Here is a 21,742-nt window from a genome sequence, read left to right on the forward strand (position 1 = left end):
CGACAGGATATTTCTCGCCTCGGTGCCTAAACTAACTCATGGGTCTCACTCTGCAACTCTGGGGAATAGCTTGCTTAATCTCCACAACGGCCCCAACAGCGCTGGGATGCCTGGCTTCACCTTGGGGGTTGCCCAGGACTGGGCATCTTACAGGGAAAGCCAGGAGGGGTTCCACAGTGGTATGCGTTCAGCGCCTCGATACCTCTGGGTCGGAGTGTGCTTTACAAGTACGAATTTACATTACATTACAAGTTGGGTGAGGATCTCCCTCACCGGAGCTTTCGCTTCATGTTTCACAGGATATTGTGGCTGGGGTTGGGGTGCAGACCTAACAGGAATGACATGACAACGAGACTCCTTGTCCCAACCTACATGATTGTGGTATAATGCAGGTGCGTGAGCTAAAGCCCGTTCAGCAGCATAGGCTTCTTTTTCTGCATCCAGAACAAAATCGGAGAAAGAAGTTAAAATTACATTTTCCCCATGCGGGAGCTTACGGACGTGTTCAGGTGGCCAGTCTCTTTCGGCCAATAGGATATCACTAGTAAGTTCATCCCAAAAAATTACACTAATGGTGCGCTCCACGTCTCCCTCTATCTGAATTTTTAGATCGTAAACCCTGACGGGTGGGAGAACGCAGCCGTCCACAGTTTCAACTGCGATGAAATCACTAGTTGCTGTCGCATCCAAATGATCTTTCAGACTCTGGAGACATATCGTGACCTCTGCTGCACTGCCTAACAGAGTCACTGCCCACGTCTTGTTCATCAACAGTGTTCTCAAGTATACTGGCATTTTTAGCTGTCAGTGCTGCCACCTTTTTCTTTTTAAACTGTGGCTTTTGCTGAGGAGTCTTTTCTTCTTTTTTAATGGTACACTGCGGCGAGTATTTCTTTTGTTTCACGTATGCAGGACATCAATCAGGACAACCCTCTCTCTCGCTACGTCTATCCGGTGCATCCTGAAAGGAACGGAAGGGATGTGAATCAGTATATCTGTCTGGAGTATTAATGTTCTCCCTATTTCTGAGATTGTATCTCCTTTCGGAGTTCTCTGGGTGTGGAGAATCAGCTCTCTTATTTCTTCTATCTTTGAAATCTTTTTGTTTGTCCCAGCGCTTCTTAGGGCCCTCTTGTGCCTGCTTCGTACCCTCCTTCTGGGTGGTACCTTGTAACTCCAATTTCTTTGGCTTGGCTCCCTATCCCACCCTATCCTAGTATATGTGTTGGAAATTATTTTCGGTAGCTGTCTCTCTTGTTCCTGGTGTGGAGTTTCCCAGAGACGTTGGCGTATATTGCCAGTGCTGCCACTTCCCCTTTAATATTACTGAGTATTATTGAGGAAACCGCGTCAAAATTACGCATTAATTTCATCCCCAAATCCAAGGCTGGTGCAGCCCCGTGCTCATTCTGTATTTGTTTTAACACCTCCGGTAAATTGTCAAGTGTCGGGGTACCATGTGTGGTAGTGTATATAGCAGCGAAGGATCTACCCCATGTGGTGCAGTCATCCACCGAGGGAACCATCGCAAAGGGCAAGCTCATAGTTAGCAGTCTATGTTTTTCCTGTGGTCCCGTATGGGGAAACACAGCTTCCAGCTGATTAGTTTTCTGGGCAATCCAGAACTGTATTTTTTCCCGTTCTGTGGGTACTTTACCCATGATAGTATGCACTGTTTGTGGATTAATGCCAGTAGCCAATTGGTAACCACCAGGTGCTGGCGGTGCTGGACGCGCTGGTGTGGTGTTCAAAGTTCGCATTACGAACTGAACTAATGTCTATATAATGTCACTAATTCATTATATAAATCTAGCAGATCTGCTATTGTCATATTTTGTATATTTGGGTGAGGTGTGTATGTGGCAAACATAGGCCACGTTGGTTCATCATTACTTAAGGGACCTAGCCTCACTCTTTGTAGTACATGTGGTAGGGCACCTTCAAACCAATTCTGGTGCTCTTGGTTTGTGAGCGATATTTCATGATACTGGTATGCTCGGTACCGTTGAGGTACGTTCGCAATTTCATATGTGTGGGATGTATGTGTTCTTTGGTCCACCTCAGGAAAGGTGACCCAACAATAAAAGGTTTCTGTTTGGTATGCTTCATTAGCTTCTATTATAAAAGTAACATCCCTGCCCTCATCTGTAAGGCCATGCACTAATAAGTGCTGTGTTAGTGATTGTCTAGCATTTTCAGGAATGTCAATGGCGTTAGCCATATTTGTTTAGAAAAATAAAACACTAAAATGGGGAGTAAAGTCCTTTTATGAGTTTGAGCTCAAACAACCTACAGCTTAATCAGGTGTCACCTTTTCAGTTGAGGAGGATTTTCCCAAAGACCAATGGCTTCTCCGTATAATGGTACTTAGGGTACCTGTTGTTTGTAAGACAGTGATAGTCGGGGTATCCGTAGATTAGTGCTTAAACACCATTGTTGGTAGCACCATGTCGTAGTTTGGACTCTTGCTCTAGGCAAGACTGCTGGTTTAAGGATGACAGTACTTTTATTTGTAGGTGACTATGCCTATCCTACAACAAGTCGCAACTGTTGTCCCAACCTTACCGGCTCATAGCAGCACCTCACCAGAAACACAATAGTAAAAGGTGATTTGTAGCAGCCTTTACGCATGGACTTGAGAATAAGACATCTCAGCGAATGTTGTGGTTAAACGGAGATTACCCCTTTCTCACAGATATATCATGTCTCATACAAACACAGGCAATGACAAGGATGCAGTAAAGGTTTAATCGTTTTTATTTAACACAACTGCAATTCGTGATATGTTGCATGGGCTGCAATTATTAAGATAATGAATAGTGCAAGAAACAGAATTGTGAAGACGAGAGTCATTATTACAAAGACCCCCACTATCTTGCAATGCATGTAAAAGACATACGAGGTGTAATATGCCCTAATACCCTAATGTGATAGGCCTAACCTCCTACCTAAAGGAAAGCTGGGTTTGTTAAACCTAATCTGCCAATGCCATGTCCATGAGAGGAGCCCCCAACCCTTGTTACCTTGGAATGAGGTCTCTATCTCAGACTCCGCAGGGACACGAAGACTGGGTCAGCGTCAAGACGACGTACAGCATCGATATCAGCAATGGTGGCGATGCCCTCTGGTCGGAATCCCTCTGATTATCTGTCTAAAGTGCGATGTATTTATACAGATCTACCAGGACCCCTGACGTAGGTGTGTTCCCAAACAATAGATAACAGACATGCTTGGGATGGCAATTAATATTAACAATCCCTCGAAAGTATAGAGAGGGAAAATCCCTAAGTGTGAACACCTACTGTTTGTTTGTCTTTATTGCTTGATCCTGACGCCTTAGCGCTGTAGCACTGATAATGCAAAGCATAACAAGTGGCCTAACTATAAACAAGGCAGCCATCTTAGATGAATTAAATAATTAAATGTGCTAAGACAGACCAAGCTAGGTAGGTTAAAAGTCACTAGGTGACGGGGCACGAGTCTGCAAGCCAAAGGCTAAGCTAACTGCTGTTATCCCATTAAAACAAACCAGGACTCACTACACCAGCACGCCCATCACAACACACCCCTCACTGGCAGTCACCACCCCCACATCCATGCACATGTCCCCTTTGTCCTCTCCCACTGTGTCTGTGACCCCTCCTCCCAAAGACACAAATGCAAGCACCCACCCACCCAACAGCCATCCACCTCACAACAGCATCCAGCCCATGCATCTGCACCCAAACTCAGCAGACAGACACCTACTACAACCACTCCCTCTTCCTCCACACCCAAACCCTCTCCCTCTTCCCGCTGCAGTGTCTCTAAAAAGCTTTTCCTGGCAAACATTGACTTCTTCCCTACCCCTCCCCCACCTGTCCTTCCCCTAGGGCCAGGGTGGCCAGAACCCAGCCCACCACCTCAGCCACTAAGTCGACGTCCGCTGTGGTTCCTGCAGCTATCAGAGGCTCAAAGGGGGCACCCGTCAGCCCAGCCAGTGTGCCACCAACCCCTCCCAAGGCCAAAACCATTCCGCCACCTAGCAAGGTGAAGAGCGGGACAGCATCCAGCAAGGGGAAGGAGCCACAACCACCCAGCAAGGCCACCTCAAAGACTCCAGCTGCCAGACCCAAGGTCACACCACCATCTGCCAAGGTGAGGAAGGGGCACAAAACACCAGGCAAGGCACTCCAGCCGTCCAAGGCTGCAGGTGAAGGCCTGGTGGCTACCAGCACAACCACCTGCACTGCTGCCAGCACCATCAGCAGCCCCGCCGCTAGAAACCGCCGCAAGCACCACTACTGTCAGCAGCAGCAGCCCCAGTGGGCAGCTGTCCAAGGCTGCAGGAGAAGTGCTGGAGCCTCCCTCCACCACTGGTAGCACCCCCACCAGCACGGGCACTACCACCAGTTTGCACCCATAGCCGCCGCCGGATGGAGCCTAGCCCTGCCTCCATGGACTATCATGCAACCTGGTCCCTGCAAATCTCATCCCTCAGGCACTCAGATGAGGGACTGTGAACTGCCACACCACAAGTGTTGCATCACTGGACACAAAGCCCCCTCCAGAACCAGTGAAGATATGCATCCACTCACCCCCTCCTTGCCAGGATGAAGCGCACTGGGCACAAAGCCCCCTCCAGAACCAGTGGAGATATGCACCCACTCACCCTATCCTTGGCAGGATGAAGCACACTGGGCACAAAGTCCCCTCCAGAACCAGTGGAGATATACATCCACTTGAGAGACTGTGGCCTTGCACTCCCCAGGACCAAGCAGTGGGCAAACCACCCACTTGAGAGACTGTGGCTTTGCGCTCCCCAGGACCAAGCAGTGAGCAAACCACCCACTTGAGAGACTGTGGCCTTGTACTCCCCAGGACCAAGCAGTGGGTAAACCACCCACTTGAGAGACTGTTGCTTTGCACTCCCCAGGACCAAGCAGTGGGCAAACCACCCACTTGAGAGACTGTGGCCTTGCACTCCCACATGACATTGCTGTGGGCATGGAGCCCCCTCCAGGAGCAGTGGCGTTATTCCATCTTCTGGCTGAGGTGCCCCCCACTTCCTGGGGGAGGTGCCTGTATGTTTTCGACCTGATGACCTGATGCCCCTACAGTGTTCACTCCGTATTGAGGCAGGAGTCAAGTGTGGGCTTGGCCTATGAGTTTTGGCCCAGTGGCCCACAGACATTTTGAGTAGACAATGTACTGCCTTACGTACATTTTGTATATTTTTGTAAATACTGTTTTTCAAATTATTACGGATATCTGACTATTTCTAAAATATCACTGATTTGACTCTATTCCATTTGTCCTTGCGTTCTTCAAGGGGGTTACAGGGTGTAAATGTAATGTTGATGCATGTGTTTGTGTGGATGGTGTTATGGGTGAGGGTGGGGGTGTTGCGTGTGTGTGTCACTCTCTTTTTCCTCCCCGTCCCCTGTGTACTAGGTGCAGTACTCACCATGGTCGTCGCCGCCGCCGTTCGTACTTCTGGTAGATGAGGAGGTAGACCAGCATGGGCAGGATATGCAGCTCAGGCTTCATGGTGTCCTGGTTCTTCATTGAGTGTCGAGAGGTGAGTGCTTTCCCTTTCAAGTACTGTTTCCGCTGTGCTTTTGATGGCGTTGGTACCGCCCCGGAAAAGTTGGCAGATGGGCAGGTTGTGATGGGGTGGGCAGTACATTGACTTCCGCCTGTCTGTTGGCGGTTACCGCCGCCATGTTTGTTGCTACTGCCGTGGCGGTCGGAGTGTTAAAGTGGCTGGCTGTGTTGGCGGTTTCCGCCATGGTCGTGATCCCATTTTTTCTACTGCCGGCCTGTTGTTGGTATTACCACCGCTTTAACACCGACCACCAGGGTTGTAATGAGGGCCTTAATGCCACAGCCAAGTTGCACTCTCTCAACTTTCCAACTGAGCAATGGTTTAAGGGGGCTGATCCAAGCCCCACTACGTATTATTGTTTTATTATTTGCATATGTGTCATTTTGAAAGATTACAAGGGTCTGACAATTAAACCTGTCAAAAAAGCCGAAACAATGATGAAAAAGCTACGTTTTGTACAATTCAGAGTTGTTTGCTCTTCGAAAGAAATACAGGCTTCCCTTGGCGCAGTAAAACAATCACTGGAAAGTCAGTGGAATGAAGGCCGAGCAGCTTACAATAGGTTTCCTTTTAGTTAGCGTACTAAGGTTAATTATTGTGTTTTCAAAACGTGATATAGTTTAAATGCCCAGATTTCTTATTACCGAAGGAAAACTTTCCTTCAAGACCTGTCGGTAAAGTGAGCCTGAAAAAGATAGCGAATTTATTAATTTAGATCCATGTGTCCATGAAGCTAGATATTCCTGTTTGTTTCTGAAATCCCTTCTGGTAAATAGTATTGCTCTATTGCCATCTAGTGGTAAAATGTAAAACTGCATTTTAACAGCTGCTTTTAGGGCTGAACAAAGGCAGTACTGAGTGTTCAGTTATTGAAGCAAAAGAACGCGGGAGTATCAAGGGGAATTGCAATCTGAATTCTGGATTGATTTTGGCTGATGAACACGACACGTGTCTCAAGGGCTTTAACAGTGGCTGGTCATCTGATTTTTTATTGTAATTTGCCTTTTCTATACTACAGAGTTTCTCATGTGTATATCTTTGTATTACTGTTTATAGGCATACAGACATACATATACAAGTTGACAATAAACAACGTGAAATGACAATGGCGCTGTTCGTGCCTCGTAATTAAGGACTCTAAGAGAAAAATGACAAAGCTACTGGACGTGGATAACGTAAAAGTAAACAGTAGGCACATTAGGAAGACTACTGTAAACTGCTGCTCTTGACAAGCTTCCAGATGTATAACCTTTTATTGAGCTGAGGTGTCATAGACACATTGTGGATTTTTTGAATGGGGACAGAAAACTGACCAGCGTCCAACATTCGGAGTCTCTCAGATTATCTGCAAACGTCCAACCAGAAGCAGTCCCTTTTAGAAATCCCGTATACCATGTCTATAGCTACTTCCGCTTGTTGTAATGCATTTTGTTGCATGGCAGCGTTGTCCAGAACAAGAACTTCGCCGATGATTTACATTTGTTGCATTATGATCCAGATTAACTACCAAAAACCTTTTTAGTTGTTACAATGCAAGCCTTGCGCTGAATATTACAACTTGGCAGCCACTATTTATTTCAGTCAAACCCCTCAGAGCTCCTTCCTTATACCGTAAAATTAGTGGCAATCTGAGAACAAGTTAGCTGTCAACAAACAGATCGAAAAAAGGGCCCAAATGTCCAGATACACATCCATATTATTCTCTTGAGCTTCATACAAGTCATACAGGCAGTTTTCTTGAATTCCAAAAGATCACATAGCCAACACATGTTTCGTCATAAAGGCAGTAAGCCGACGACTTCGTTAGGGCAAACCGTATGACTCAGTGATGTATAATTCACGCATCGCACCCCAAAACCGTATGTTCTTAAGAGCCCGAGATATTTTGAATAAACTACCATTCCAAATCCAAATTCGATATGTCCTGGTTGGGACCGTGCATCCCAAAGTGTACATACAGTGCAATCATAAAGTTCGTACAAGGAGAGTACTTCTTCCTCAAAGTAGTTCAGGGGAGTGTTATTTCACTCAGTGGCGGAAAGTTTTATGAAGGATGCGTAGGCAGAACAAGAAAGAATACAGGCTTGTTTTTCATGTGAACATAGCTGCTTCTATTCCTAAAGCAGGGCGGGCTCACATATAAATTCTTCAGCCAAGCATGTAAAGCCAAAATGCCCCATCCTAAAAGGTAACATTGAACAACTGAGCGTAACCTGACCCCATCCACCTCAGCACCTCCCCTCTTGCTGCAACTAAACGATTCATTCCACCCTTCTTGGCCCCAGTGCTTAACTCAGTGGTTCCCAAAACGTTTTTGACCTGCAGCTCCTTTGACCTATTGGCAGTTGGCCGCAGCTCCTCAGTATGTTACTTTTTTTGGTGAGTTGGGGGATGTAAGCCCGGTCTCTGGAGTACTTCCATTTTATTCCTTCAAAAATAATTGGCACAAAGGTACTATAATCATAGATGCCCCAAACTAAAAATATAATAGTTGTTTAATAAAAATAACTTAAATTGGCTACGACAGAAACAATACGCTTCAGCACTGTGGTCTGCATATGGATTTTTTTAAAAGCTATTTTTTATTAAGACATTTCCTCTAGGGTAAGGAGCTCTCCTATAGGTGATTTTAGTTGTTAAGGAGCCACTTGTGATATCTAAGAATGCTGCTCCAATAACCTTATTAGCCATTTCTCCACATTAGCAAGGTTTTGGTGTTCTACATATATTTTGTATTTCTATCATATCACTTCTTGTGTTGATGTCAAGTATGTTACATCTTCTCATTGCAGGTCACACTTTCTTAAAAACGTGTGAGTTACTGTATGCAAGAATAATTAGAAATTCATGACTCCCTCAAGTGCAGAAATGTCAGGAACTTTGACAAAGCATAGGGCAAATAATTTCTAGCTGTTGCAATTTTTTGAAGTTTGTAAGTCAGCACTGGGAGGCCAAGCCACAAGTGAACTCCTGCGGAGGATATTGTCACTATCAGATCACATTCAACCACAGTCAGTGATCCAATCCAACCTTGTAAACTAAACCTCAAAGCAAAAGATTTCCCAAATGCATACATAGCTTTTAGCTAGTGATTCGCATAAGTCATTCATGAAAAGGAGACAAGAATAACAAAGATATTTCTTCATCAATTTCATACACTCCTGACTTTCAATGAACTCTGTTAATGGCTCAGTAACTTGGTCTGGGATTTAAATGGCCTTCTCTTAGTAGATGTATTTATATCTCTGTATTGCTTATAGTTTGTGTTAACTGCAGCAATATCTGACAGAAAGGAGCAACTCATGTGCTATTTTACATGTCGCACTGCCATCTAGCGGTACTAGAGGGAGTTTCATCTTCATGTTTTAGTCCCTGGCTAGTTTTGGAGGCGAACCAGGGTGCCGCAGCACACAGATTGGGAACCACTGGCTTAGCTTGTAAAAAAAAGAATTTGGTGCCCAGAACTGCTCAGGAGACTGCGGCCGCTAACAGTGAATGCATACATGCCAACATTTTAGAACAGAAAGTGGGAGATTTAAAAAAAATAATTGGGAGAATGTATTTCCCCCATTGACTTCTAGCGTATCAGAGGCAATTTTAGGGGGAAGACAGCCAAAATAGAGTCATTTTTGGATTAAAAAATCTGGTGTTCCCACCAGCATGGGGTCTTTTTGCATGTTTGTGAATGTTAGGGCCCGAACACCAAGGCTGCACAGTCCTAAATCCATGTCATATCTCTGCCAGACATACTCTGCAAGTTTATCTCAGTGTTGTCCTTTATTCTCCTGTTGTGACAGTTTTCCCATCTTTTTCTTCCTCCATCTTTCTGTGTTGTGTGTTTTTCCTCTCTTGTTCTCTGATACAGAAAAATAAGTGCTGGTCCCCAAAGAAGAGTGTTAGTGATTCTCACTGGCAACCACTGGCTCAAATTAAGCACTGCTTGGCTCTAACGACTCCCCGCTGCCACTTCACAACCTTCATCCACTATTATTTTACCTTTACAGTAACAACCGATCCTGAACCTATTCAGTATCTCTGAACTACCCCCTTAACCCATTTTTACCCTTTCCATTTCCCAATGTCCATTTTTATTTTCCCAGAGCCTTTTTCAGTTTGCCTCCTGAAAAATAACAGAAACTTAAGAAATCCAATACTCCATCATTTTTTGGGTGGGGAGCAAGGTACCCTTTCCCCTACAGGGCCACTATAGGGAGAATGTCATGAAAATATTTCGTAACATGGACTCTTGTTACTTCATCAAGAGCAGTATCATCCATTGCAATCACACATTTGCTGTAACAATTTCTCATGGTACAATCGATAATGTATATGGTCTAAGTAAAGCTTTCTACCCTGCATCTTAGGACTCCTGTTTGTGTGAGCTTGACTTATTCCAATACCCTGCCTATACTTCCCCTGTGTACTCCAAGCAACACATTACTAGTGACTAGCACTGGGATCCACCACATCAGAAAATGTCTCACATAACTTAAGCCCAGGGCTACTGAAATGAAGTAGCAGGGGAGGCCAACTTACGTACCAGGATTAACTGAATTATGCACCATGAAAAGGCAAATAATGCAGCATAATGCAGTACATTTTGTGATAGTATTACCTCATTATTTAGTCATTTTTACATATGTTAACACTAAGCGGGCAAAGGTTTCACCTCATTACTAACAGTCTGACACTCAAATAGAGCAATAAGCGACAGAAAGGTGACCAGTTGACCTTTGCTGAGGGTGTTCCACTGCGCAGCAACGCATGTTGGCACCTTTTATTTTTAATAACGTTTGATCCATCTGAGCTAGCAATACTTTTTTTTGTTAAAAATGCAATTATCAAGCAGTAGGACAAGAAGAACATTGATACCAAAAATGCTGAAATTTAAATTGTGTAACAGAAGAAAGATGCAGAGAACAGTTAAAATGAGGAAGATCATTTTTTTGATATTTTACTTTATTCAATACCCTCTCCGTATGCTTTCCAAACATCCAGACCACCTCAAGATATGGGAAAAGGAGAGCTCAGTACGAGTATGCATACACTCCCAGTGCCTACTGCACCACCTTAAGATGAAGCAGGTCCCAGTAGAATTCTTACTGCTCAAGTTAGGTTACCACCTGCACCTACTATTGCTTAAGGTACTACTGTGACAATAGTACAACAGATTGAATTAACAGAGAGAATAATTAATGTTCTCCAATTAAAGACTGAATTTGTAGAGATTTTAGGGGTACAATTTGTATAGAAAATCTGACTTAATATAATACAGATGAATGCAGATGTTTGAGTAAAGAAGGAGCAGGTTTGAAAAATATGACATTTATCTATATAACAATATAGAATAGTGCTGAAATTTTAGAACGGATTTTATGATGAGAAATAAAAGAAATGAGTTTGACAACTACACCCATGCATTAAAAATTGGTGAAACTTAAAAAGCTACAGAGAAAGATAGAGTAAGAAAGGATTTGGTCAAGGAAAGACAATCACAAGTTAAGCAGAAAAGAAGCAAAAACATGGGTGAGTAAGCAGAATCAATTGTGGCAGGATTTCTTTTGTGAGAAGTGCATGGAGTTGATTATGTGCATGTTCCCTGGCAGTGATCTGATCTCTGTGCATTTATGACAAACTTTTGAAAACACAGGGAAGATGTGGGTAAATGGTATATAAAGGTAGACAGACTAGTAACAACTTTAAAGGTGATTTGAGAAGATTTAATTAAATTGTTTGAGATAATAGTGCGTAAAGATTTGTTGGCTGAGTGCAAGGTGGCTTTATGATGGTCAGCAGAAGAACCTCAAAGCATGCCTGCTCATAATAGTCCAGCTCGTGTTGTTATAGAAAGTACATATGAAACAGAAATCCCTGGAGAAAGAGCTGAATTGTTCAAAGATCATCAGGGCTACTCAGGAGCCAAAGGAAATAGTGCATGCCTATTATGAGAAGCCTATACATATTTACAGACAGTATGGTGGAGTCATTGATCCAACAAAAGATTGCATTAGCAAATTAATATTGGTTTTCATAATGTGTTTACTTCACCGACAGACTAAGAGTAAAGACGAAATACTAAAATACATGAATTGCTGAAGTGATTACTTTAATGCGAAGCAGAGGAGATTAAAGGAAAAACTAATGATTGTGCAGACAAGTATTTTCAGAGGCAGAAAAAATCAGGTTGTGGATTTGGGTTTTAATTCTGGTTTTGTTGATGGTACAAACTTGAACATGCAAGGAGTAACTGTGCAGGAAAATAGTATGTCAAACATTATTCTTCAAGGTAGAGGTTAAGGTTTTGTGACTAACTTAATTGTAACAAACACAAACATTAGCATGTTGAAAAGGAGTCCCCCCTGCCATTATTATATGTGCTGTGGATACTGGAATTGAGAATGTAGACATAATTCAGATGGATTCAAAATGATTTTGTTTCACAGATGCAGCAGACTTCAAATCAGATGCAGATGTAGCCAGCTCGGATAGTTAACCCAACTTGATTGGCTTCTCTGCAGAATGTGAAAAATCAGAGACAGTTCAACACAAACATGCCTGTTGCTCCAGTGATGCAGCAAAACATGTGAAACAAGATGCATGTCTTTCAACAAAGCTATTTAATGTTCAACAATAATCGTTCATAGTTTCCAGCAACTGTGATTGCTTATCAACAACACTGCTTGAGGGAGTTGGTGGATTGTATGCTTGGTGTAGTCCAAAAGGTAAGCCAGAGTGACCCATATGTAGCTAGTGAGGTGCATAGACACCCGCTATCAATTCTGATTGATACAAGTGCTACACCCTCCACAGTTTATCATATAGAAGTTCTAAACCTATCCATCTTGGGAAAACAAGTCTAAGTTGTTGGAATAAGCAATAAACAAATTACAAATCAGGTCTAAGCAAATATTTCTATACAATTAGGTCCACTGGGCAACGACCACAAATACATAATTTGTGTGAAGAGTCCTGTAAACTTGTTAAGTAGGGATTTGATCTGCAAAATTAATTATGGGATGTACTGCACAAAGGATCAGAGCCTGATTTAAGCCGGTGGTTTCCAGTGCTCAGCACTGGCACTTAAGGGTCAACACAGGTACTTATCACAGTTTTCCACATGGTGGCAATGTTTGTCCTATTTGGAGATGAGCACAACTATAGTTGTCTATTTATTTAGTATGCATTAAAATGACTAATACCTGCCACTCAAACCATTCTTATAGCTTTCAGTGGCCTGGAATAATCTAAATTGTCACACTTGTAAAAGTGTGATGGTTTGTAGATGTCTTGGTGCGATCATTGGCAGCATTCGCAGGGGCAATAGGTGAACTTATTTTTTTTTCAAATTAAGCACTGCTCAGGATGGTGTGGCAATTCAAACACAGGACGAAAATTCCAAATATAATAAAATCACAAGAGTCAAAAGTTAATGTGTTCTCCATATCCACAAAAGATGATTTGCCACCTGATCTAAGGCATGGAAGAGAGGCATGAAGGTAATGAAATGGACATTTACAGGTAAAGAGGTATGGCTGATTTAAAGTGCATATGCAGTGAAAATTACGATGAAACCAAATGCAGCCTATCCTCAAACTCTTCAGTACAAGCTTAGATGGGAAGCAGAGGAGGGCATGAGACACGTAATTGAGAAAATGAGAGAGCAGGGCCTTTTAATAGAAGTGCTAGATAGGCCCTGTTACTCAACTGTAATGGGAATTAAAATATCAAGAGGAAAATGAAGGATTGTACCAGACCTAAGAAAAAAGCAATTAAATTGTAGTCCCGTGTTGCCTTGCGATACTGAATTCTGCTGTAACTTTGTTAGATTCCGGCAGGTGCACAATGGCGCAGAGTCATCAATTTTTGTCAATCATTATTCTACATTCCTCTTCATGAAGATAGTCAATATCATTTTGTGTGCAGATTTCTTAATAAAGTTCTTGTGTGGTGTCTTGTCCCACAAGGGTATATGGAAAACTCCTTAATCTTTAGCAAGGTTTTAAAGAAAGATTTGGAAAGAATACAGCTGCCCTGTACTGATGGTCCATCTAAAAGAAAAGAAGATTGCCAGGAGGAAACAATTGCACTCTTGAACCTTATTGTTGACAATGGTTATAAGGAGCCACCCACAAAAATGTAGTAGTGTGTGACAAAAATTTGGGACACCATATTGAAAAAGGGCCAAGTAAATTGTCTAAAGAACGTGTTTCTGTTATTCTGAGAATGAATTCTCCAAATCCTCAAAGATAAGCAAGGATGTTTTGGGGAATGGTTGGCTACTGTAGACAGGAGATTCCAAACATTTCCCTCATTGCAAAGTCTTTACTGAGACTCGATGTTTCTGATCCTTTGGCATTTGACAATGAATGAATGACTACCTTCTTCAAGCTCAGGGATGAACTTAGTAGCGCCCTCCCTAAAGGAATGCCAAATTCTAAAAAAATATTTTACCTGTTCTGTCATGAGAGAGAAAGAAGGGTGTGTGCTGTCAGTACTCGTGCAACAACATGGTGAACCAAAAGGCCTGTGACTTACTTCTCTGCCAGGCTAGATCAAATTACTGCTGCACTTCCAGGATGCCTAAAGTTGGTAGCAGCAGTTTGTCTTGCAATTCAATAATGCAAAGGGATAGTGATGGTGTTCTGTGTGAGCCACTCACCTGAATTCCAGGCGTTCTAATGGAGCGCTGATAATTCCCCAATCCCGGTGAGGAATAATGTGACCACGATGAAGAGTACACTGCCCTCTCGCAAGTCCTCAAGGGGAAGGGGGTTTGGGGAAGATAAAAAGAGAAAATACCAGCTTCTGCTTTGTAGACTGCACAATCGGAACTGCTGGACCCTGGACTGCGTGTCGTGTTGGGCGTCAGGAGTTCTGAACTTATTAACACATTGAACTTGCACAAACTATTGTACATTGCATAATGTCAGTTATTGTTGAAACATTGTGCATATGTTTCTATAAGGCTGAACAAGTCTCTTCCTCTTTTTACAATACTTTCAAAGTCTCTGAAGCAATGTCCAAACTAAAAACAATCAACTTGACTTAAGGCCTTCTTTGTGTTCTGGCGTAATCTCTTGCCAATAATAGTTCTGATAAAGTTGCTCTATTTCCAATCTCCTAATTCTCAGGGGAGCACTTGTTACAGGAAATATGTCTTTCCTTAATGTCTGTTCAGCAGTATCTTGGATTCCCACTCAAACCATAAATCACGTTAATTCTTATTGTCATAAATTATTCAAAAGACAGAGCTCTGTTTTGCTTCATTTAAGCAATTCATCTTTCTTGAGCTTGAAATGAAGTTACTTGCTTGAAGAAGGGGGCGTGGCCTGCTGAGCAGCGAGATGGGCGCTCTTTGAGTGTGCTCCGCCGGCCGGATTGTAATCCTTTACTAATTCTTAACATCGGGGCGAGCCCAAACTGCCAAAACCTGTGTTAATGTGCGGATGACGGTGCGACGCAGGTGACGACATGTGAATTGTTTTATTTTATGGCCTGCGTGGAATTGGGGGAAAGTGCGGCCTGAGAGCGGAGCCGGCGGCGGCGTCTGACGGAGCCCGCTGGTGGAGGAGCCCTGACTCGGGCCGGGGGCGTGTGCCGGCGGCGGGACCAGAGCCGTGGCGGAGCCGGGACGTGGAAGGTCCCGGCATTGATAAGCTGCCTGGGGGATCCTGCCGGAGCTGAGGAGCTGGAGCGGCCCCGGGCTGCCTGGGAGGTAGGATCGCGTGGCTGCGCTGCCGGGCGGCGGCTCTGAGCGCGGGACGCCGCCGGAAAGGGCAGACGACGCCGACAAGATGTGGGACCCCCGAAGGCGGCAATAAGGGTGACATTTGGACTGCACTCCGATGGTCGGAGACGCTGGGCCTGCGGCGGGAGTCGATGAGGCGGACTTTAGAGGTGGCGGCCGCCATTTTGGGGCCAGAAAGTGCCGAGAACAGAGTGAGGTGGTGCGTGAACTAGAGAGAGGCTGTGCACCATCACGGAGTCTTGTAGATACTGTGGGCGCCCTGTGGAGGAAATTGGTGCGTTCAAAAAGGTGGAAGTGTTTGATCTGCCCTGAGCCATGAATAGCGCGCTCCGAAGAAGCAGAGGGGAGGCGCCTGGGGGCCTGCGAACAGTCACAGCTGGGCAAAAGGTGGAAAGTCGATAGAAGGGACAGGTGCTGCGAGGACCTGTCCGATTGTCTCGTGAGTACGGAGGGGAGAACGTGGGGGTCCCCCTTCCGCCGACCTGCGCTGGTGGATGGCATAATGGACATTGACTTGCACCCTGGCAACAGTTTTGGTTAGTTGCGGAGAGTCAATTTAAAGGAACCCAGTGGAGGTGCAAGCGGCGACATAGTGACTTGTCAAAACGGAATCGGTCGGCGCGGGCGCGGCGAGGGGGGTTGAGGTACCCAGCTGCGACTACGCTAGAACGGAGGTGGCTGAGGGACTTAGCTAATAACTCGCGGTAGGACTAGGTGGAGCTCTCTCTGCCATGGGGAAGCACGATGCTAAACAGCCAAAGCTGAACTTTGATCATAAGCGCTCCACGCGCCAGGGAGAGTTGGAGCAGGGGCCCCATAAGGCAGAGGGGAGCGACCTGGCCGCAAACGACCAAGGCGAAGATTTGCGCACACTGATGCTTGAGATGCGCTCCAGCCTCCGTAATATTGATACTAAACTGGACAATCTCACCAGTCAGTTAGACTCAGTAAAAACCCAGGTGGCCACACACGAGACGAGGTTGGACACGCTTGAGACCCGCCAGTCAGAATGTCATGAGTTTCAAGTAGAAACAAGGGACCAACTCCTGCACATGGACAAATTATTAGGTATAATCCATGCAAAGAATGAGGACTTGGAAGCACGGTCTCGGCGCAATAATCTACACATCACAGGAATTCCGGAGACCACTGCCATAAATAAAATGGAAACATATATCACTGAACTCCTACACGAACTGTTTGACCCCAGCCTCTCAGCGGTGTTTGCGGTTGAGAGGGCGCATAGGTCGCTGAGCCAGAAGCCCCCCGTGGGTGCGCCGCCCCGACCCATAATTGCGAGAATCCTGAACTACCAAGACAGAGATTTGATCCTTAAGATGGCAAGGGAGAGAGGATCCATTACGCATAAAGGAAATAACATCTCATTTTACCCTGACTTCACCCCGGCTGTACAGGCTGCCCGCCGTGAGTTGCTGCCTGCAAAGCGGCTTCTTCTGCAGGCGCAGGTCCCGTACTCCCTCCTCTACCCGGCTAAATTGAAGGTGTCCTTCGAAGGGTCTGCCCACATATTCACTGTTGCCAAGGAGGCGTTGAAGTTCGCTAAACATGTGGGACGCAAATCCGCACAACGCTCCAGGGACGCTGTGGGGACAGAGAACAGCAGGCTCAGCGACAATGAGTAAACGTTGATCCAACCTAATATCCCCTGTGGTTAACTGCTCCTAGTTAAAAGTGCCTTCTACCCGCTAGAGATGGAGACGCATTTGTGTTGCCTGTTGTTCAACCTTGTCATCTGCTATTCTAGATAGATTTAATTACTAGGTTTTGAGCGGTGTGGATCCCCTGCAGATCTTCCGGCCACCCCATTTCACACGGGGGAGTAGCCGGCATCGCCACACCCCCTCGGGAATGTTCCCTTGCTTATTAAAATGTCTCTTTGGGGATAGGAATGGGAAGGGTAATCTACGACCCGGTTGGGGGGTTGGAGTGGGTGGGGGGAGGTTGGTTGGGGTTGTTATCTCGTTGTTTATTGCCAATATCTATTATATGCTACCTGTGTGGTGTCCTGTACGTGCAGCCTGGTCATTGTCAACATGTCTTATTACACTTTACAAGATGTTAGAGAGAAATGCCTAGAGTGGATAAAACCTTGAACTGCCTCACCTGGAATGTTAGGGGGCTCAACGACCACAGGAAGACTAGGTTGGTACATGCATATTTGGTGCGTCATGAGGTGGATGTCTGCCTATTGCAGGAAACACATTTGAACACCTCCCCTGCTCAAAGACTGCGTCACACTAGATGGGGCCATGTTTATTCAGCTATCTACTCCAACTATGCCCGAGGGGTGGCGATACTTATACGACGCGGGCTGGACTGGTGGGAGGGTGCAGTTCAATGTGACCCAGAAGGGAGATATGTTTGGGTGCAGGGTATTGTGTGCGGTGTTTCGGTTGTATTCGTGGCTGTATATGGGCCTAATGCAGACTCTCCAGGGTTCTTCCATAGGCTTTGGGGGCAGGTGAAAACCACTGGATGCGACACAATTGTATGGGGAGGTGATTTCAATGCCGTACTTGATGACAGTGTGGATAGGAAGGGGGCGGCTCGCACATTGAATCCGTTGGCGGGTTCCGCCCTACGAGAAATAATGCTGGATGGTGCGCTGGTTGATGTATGGCGAGGTAGACATGGAGACCTGAGGGAGGGCACCTGTATATCGTCTTATAGCGGCGCGTGGTCCCGTCTTGACTTCTGGCTCGTGTCGCGAGATGTTGCACTGTGGACGTCGCAGGTAGAGCACATGCCCCGTACACTGTCCGATCATGCGCCCTGTATGTTGAGGTTGCTACTCCCTGGGGGTCCTTCCCCGGCATTCTCATGGCGACTCCCGCCCCAGGCACTACTTGATGTTGCATTCAGAGAGGAGATACGAACCGACATTACTGACTATTTTGAGCGTAATGCGGGGTCGGTGGACACGGAGGCGACTCTGTGGGAGGCCTTCAAGGTCGTTATTAGAGGCCAATGTATAGCCCGGCAGGCAGGGATATTGAAGGCGATACGGGGCACTCTGGTAGCACTTGAAGCTGATATAAAACGAGTCGAGAGCACTTTCTTAGAGGCTGGGGAGTCAGAGGCGGCGGGGCTGTTGAAGACCAAACTATTGGAATATGAAGAGGAGGCATTGAGGGAGGTAAAGTTTCTGGGGAAATATGCGGAGGCGAGGCGTTACGGCGAAGGAGGGAGACCGGGGAAGGTCCTAGCAAATATGATTCGACCGCCGCGTCCCGCGACATATATTCATGAACTGCGCACAACTGATGGCGAACTGCTTCATGACAAGGAGAATATTGTAGAAGCATTCTCCAAGTTCTATTCCCGTTTGTATACTAACACTCAAGATGAATGTCCGGAGGGGCTTATATCCTATCTAGATTCCATTGCATTGGTATGGCTCAATAATAACCACAGAGAATATATGGACCTTCCAATAGATGCCGGAGATGTGGCACAAGTTATCAGGAGCCTGCCGCCTGATAAGGCGCCGGGACCTGATGGTCTTACAACAGCTTTCTATAAGGCATATGTAGATGAGCTGTCGCCCCGGTTGCTGGCTGTGTACGAGGAGGCCCTGGAGAGAGGGGTGTTACCTGCCACTATACTCGAAGCGCTGATTATTACGTTGTTGAAGCCGGATAAACCTGCTGACGATCTAAACTCATACAGGCCCTTATCTCTGATTAATGTAGATGTGAAAATTTTGACCAAACTACTCGCGAATCGGGTGCAGCCAATGCTGTTGATGGTCGCACTTCCAGACCAATCCGGTTTTATACCAGGAAGGGCGACCTCCCATAACCTGCGAACGATTTTCGCTGCATTACATTACCTACACCCCGAAGTTAGAGCTGTCGCGGTGTTTTTAGATGCAACCAAGGCCTTCGACACTATTGAATGGCCATATTTATTTCATATACTAAAAAGGATGGGTTTCAGTACGCAGCTGCTTAGAAAAATTTGCCTGCTTTACACTTTACCTACAGCCAGAGTGCGGGTGAATGGTCTGGTCTCTGCACCGTTCCCTGTTTTGCGTGGTACTAGGCAGGGTTGTCCTCTCTCCCCGCTGCTATTTGCCATTGCTATGGAGCCGCTGGCAGCGAGGATTAGGCAACATCATGCTGCAAGGGATATAGGATTCAGCTCTAGAAATCTTCTAATATCACTATACGCGGACGATGTGACCCTTTATCTTACCAATCCTGCGGACAACTTGGATCCCATCCTGCGGGAATTTGTCCGCTTTGAGGGGTTCGCGGGCATCTCCATCAACCGGTCTAAATCGGTAATCTTTCCCCTCACGGACGGCACTGCGGAGGTGTGCTCTGAATACCCCCTGCGCTGGGAGGCGGAAAAAGTCAAATATCTGGCGATTTGGATAAGCCGGGACCTTCAGGAGATTTGGGGCCTTAACTTTGGTAGGGCTATGATGTGGCTGAACGAGAAAGTGAAATCGTGGGCTTCCCTCCCCCTATCACTAACTGGGCGGATCGCGTTGACAAAAATGATAGTGTTACCCAAATTCCTTTATCTATTCGTAAATGTACCTATACCACTTGCAGCACAATTCTTTGCCACGCTGAGGTCATACCTGGTTGAGCTGGTGTGGGCGGGTGGACAGGCCAGGGTAGCGTGGGACACGCTGGCGCTGCCACTGCGACAGGGAGGTTTAGGTGCTCCAGATATAAAACTGTATGCCCTCTGTGCTCAGGCTCAGTTCCTACATTTTTGGACCCACCCTGTCCCTTTTCAGCCTCACGTGGCGGTGGAGCGAGATATGGTGGCGCCCCTTCCACTTGGAGTGGCGATATGCGCTAAGGCAAGGCGTCCTAGAGAAGCTGTAGATACGGCTAGGATGCTGCAATGGGTATGGGAGGAGTTGCGTAGGAGAGCCGGGGTCCCGCTGTTATATGCTCCATCGCTGCTTCTGATGCATAACCCGATGCTGCCTTGTGTGGCTGATGGAATAGCTGGTCACCTGATTGATAAGATGAATCTCCGCACCCTTGCTGACCTTTTTCCCAATGGCAAGTTTATGCCTCCCCCAGCGCCGGAGGAGGGAGGTGCGGTGCCCTTTTCCGAATTATTTCTGTACCATAAACTACGTGCGGCGCGCCGGACACTGTGCGAGGGGTTCCCCGACTCGCCGCCGATCTTTACAGCTTTGGAGGCGGTGGTGGGTTCCCCTTCTCCTCGAAAGCTAGTAACTCGTATTTATCGCCATATGCAAAACATGACACCAGAGGTGGCGCCTAAATCTATGCTGTATTGGAACGAGGAGCTGCAGCCTGAGATTTCTGGGTAACAGTGGGAGTTCTGCTGTGGGCAGCTTGCTGAGCTTTCGCCAAATTACAAGCTGCGTTTAATACATTTTAAATACCTACATAGGTTCTACAGAACCCCCATCAGCCTGAAAAGAATGGGGCTTAGGGAGACGGATGAATGTTGGCGATGTGGGTCGGCCTTGGCCTCTTTTCTACATATAGCGTGGTCCTGCCCGAGATTGAAGGATTATTGGTCTCAGGTTTTTGTATCGGTAAACCAGATAGTGGGCCGCTCGGACCCCCCTTCCCCTCTGCTTGGGCTATTAGGATATGTCAGGGACACTCCACCAGCAATGCGCAGGCTGCATGCATTACTTTTACTGTTTGCTAAGAGACGGGTGGCGATCCACTGGGGTAGGCGGAGGGTGCCCGCGGTGAGGGATTGGCTGGAGGATGTAACTTACGGGCATACACAGCTAACAACATTCTGGGAGTTAATGCCGGGATGCGTTTAGACCCCGCGACATCTGGGATCCGTTTGTGAGCTGGGCCCGGGGACAACAGAGCCAGGAATATGAAGGAGATGGCGTGAGTGAATGATCCCTGGGAGGAGGGTGTCGGGGGGGCTACATCGCACTCTTCGCTTCTCACATCATGGAGGAAATGCTTTTAACACTAGCATGACCCTGACCGATACCCCTGTTTTATTTCGCGGCCGCCCTCCCTAAACGCTAAGGTAGAATGTTGTGACCCTTTTGAGCCCCTGTACCCAGTCTGGGTGCTTGTATTCTCTATCGATATGACATGTTGACTATTGTAATATGTTCCTCTTTGTAGGACACCTAATTGCATACTATATGTAACACATTAACGATGATAACTGGCAAGTTTGTTTGTTGTATTTGCTATAATGTAAAATGCTCAATAAAAAAAAAAAAAAAAAAAAAGTTACTTGCTTGAAAATTTAAGAAGAACCCAAACAGGGCTTTTTCACCTTTCTTATTTTCTCTCTTTTACAGGAAATACAGGATCGTCAGCAAAAGATGGAACAGGAGAGCCGGTACTCCTTAGGAAGCCAACCGGAGGGTGAGGATCACCAGAACTCGACTGGAGGCAGGCGGG

This window comes from Pleurodeles waltl, chromosome 5, assembly GCF_031143425.1.
Source record: "Pleurodeles waltl isolate 20211129_DDA chromosome 5, aPleWal1.hap1.20221129, whole genome shotgun sequence".
NCBI lineage: Eukaryota > Metazoa > Chordata > Amphibia > Caudata > Salamandridae > Pleurodeles > Pleurodeles waltl.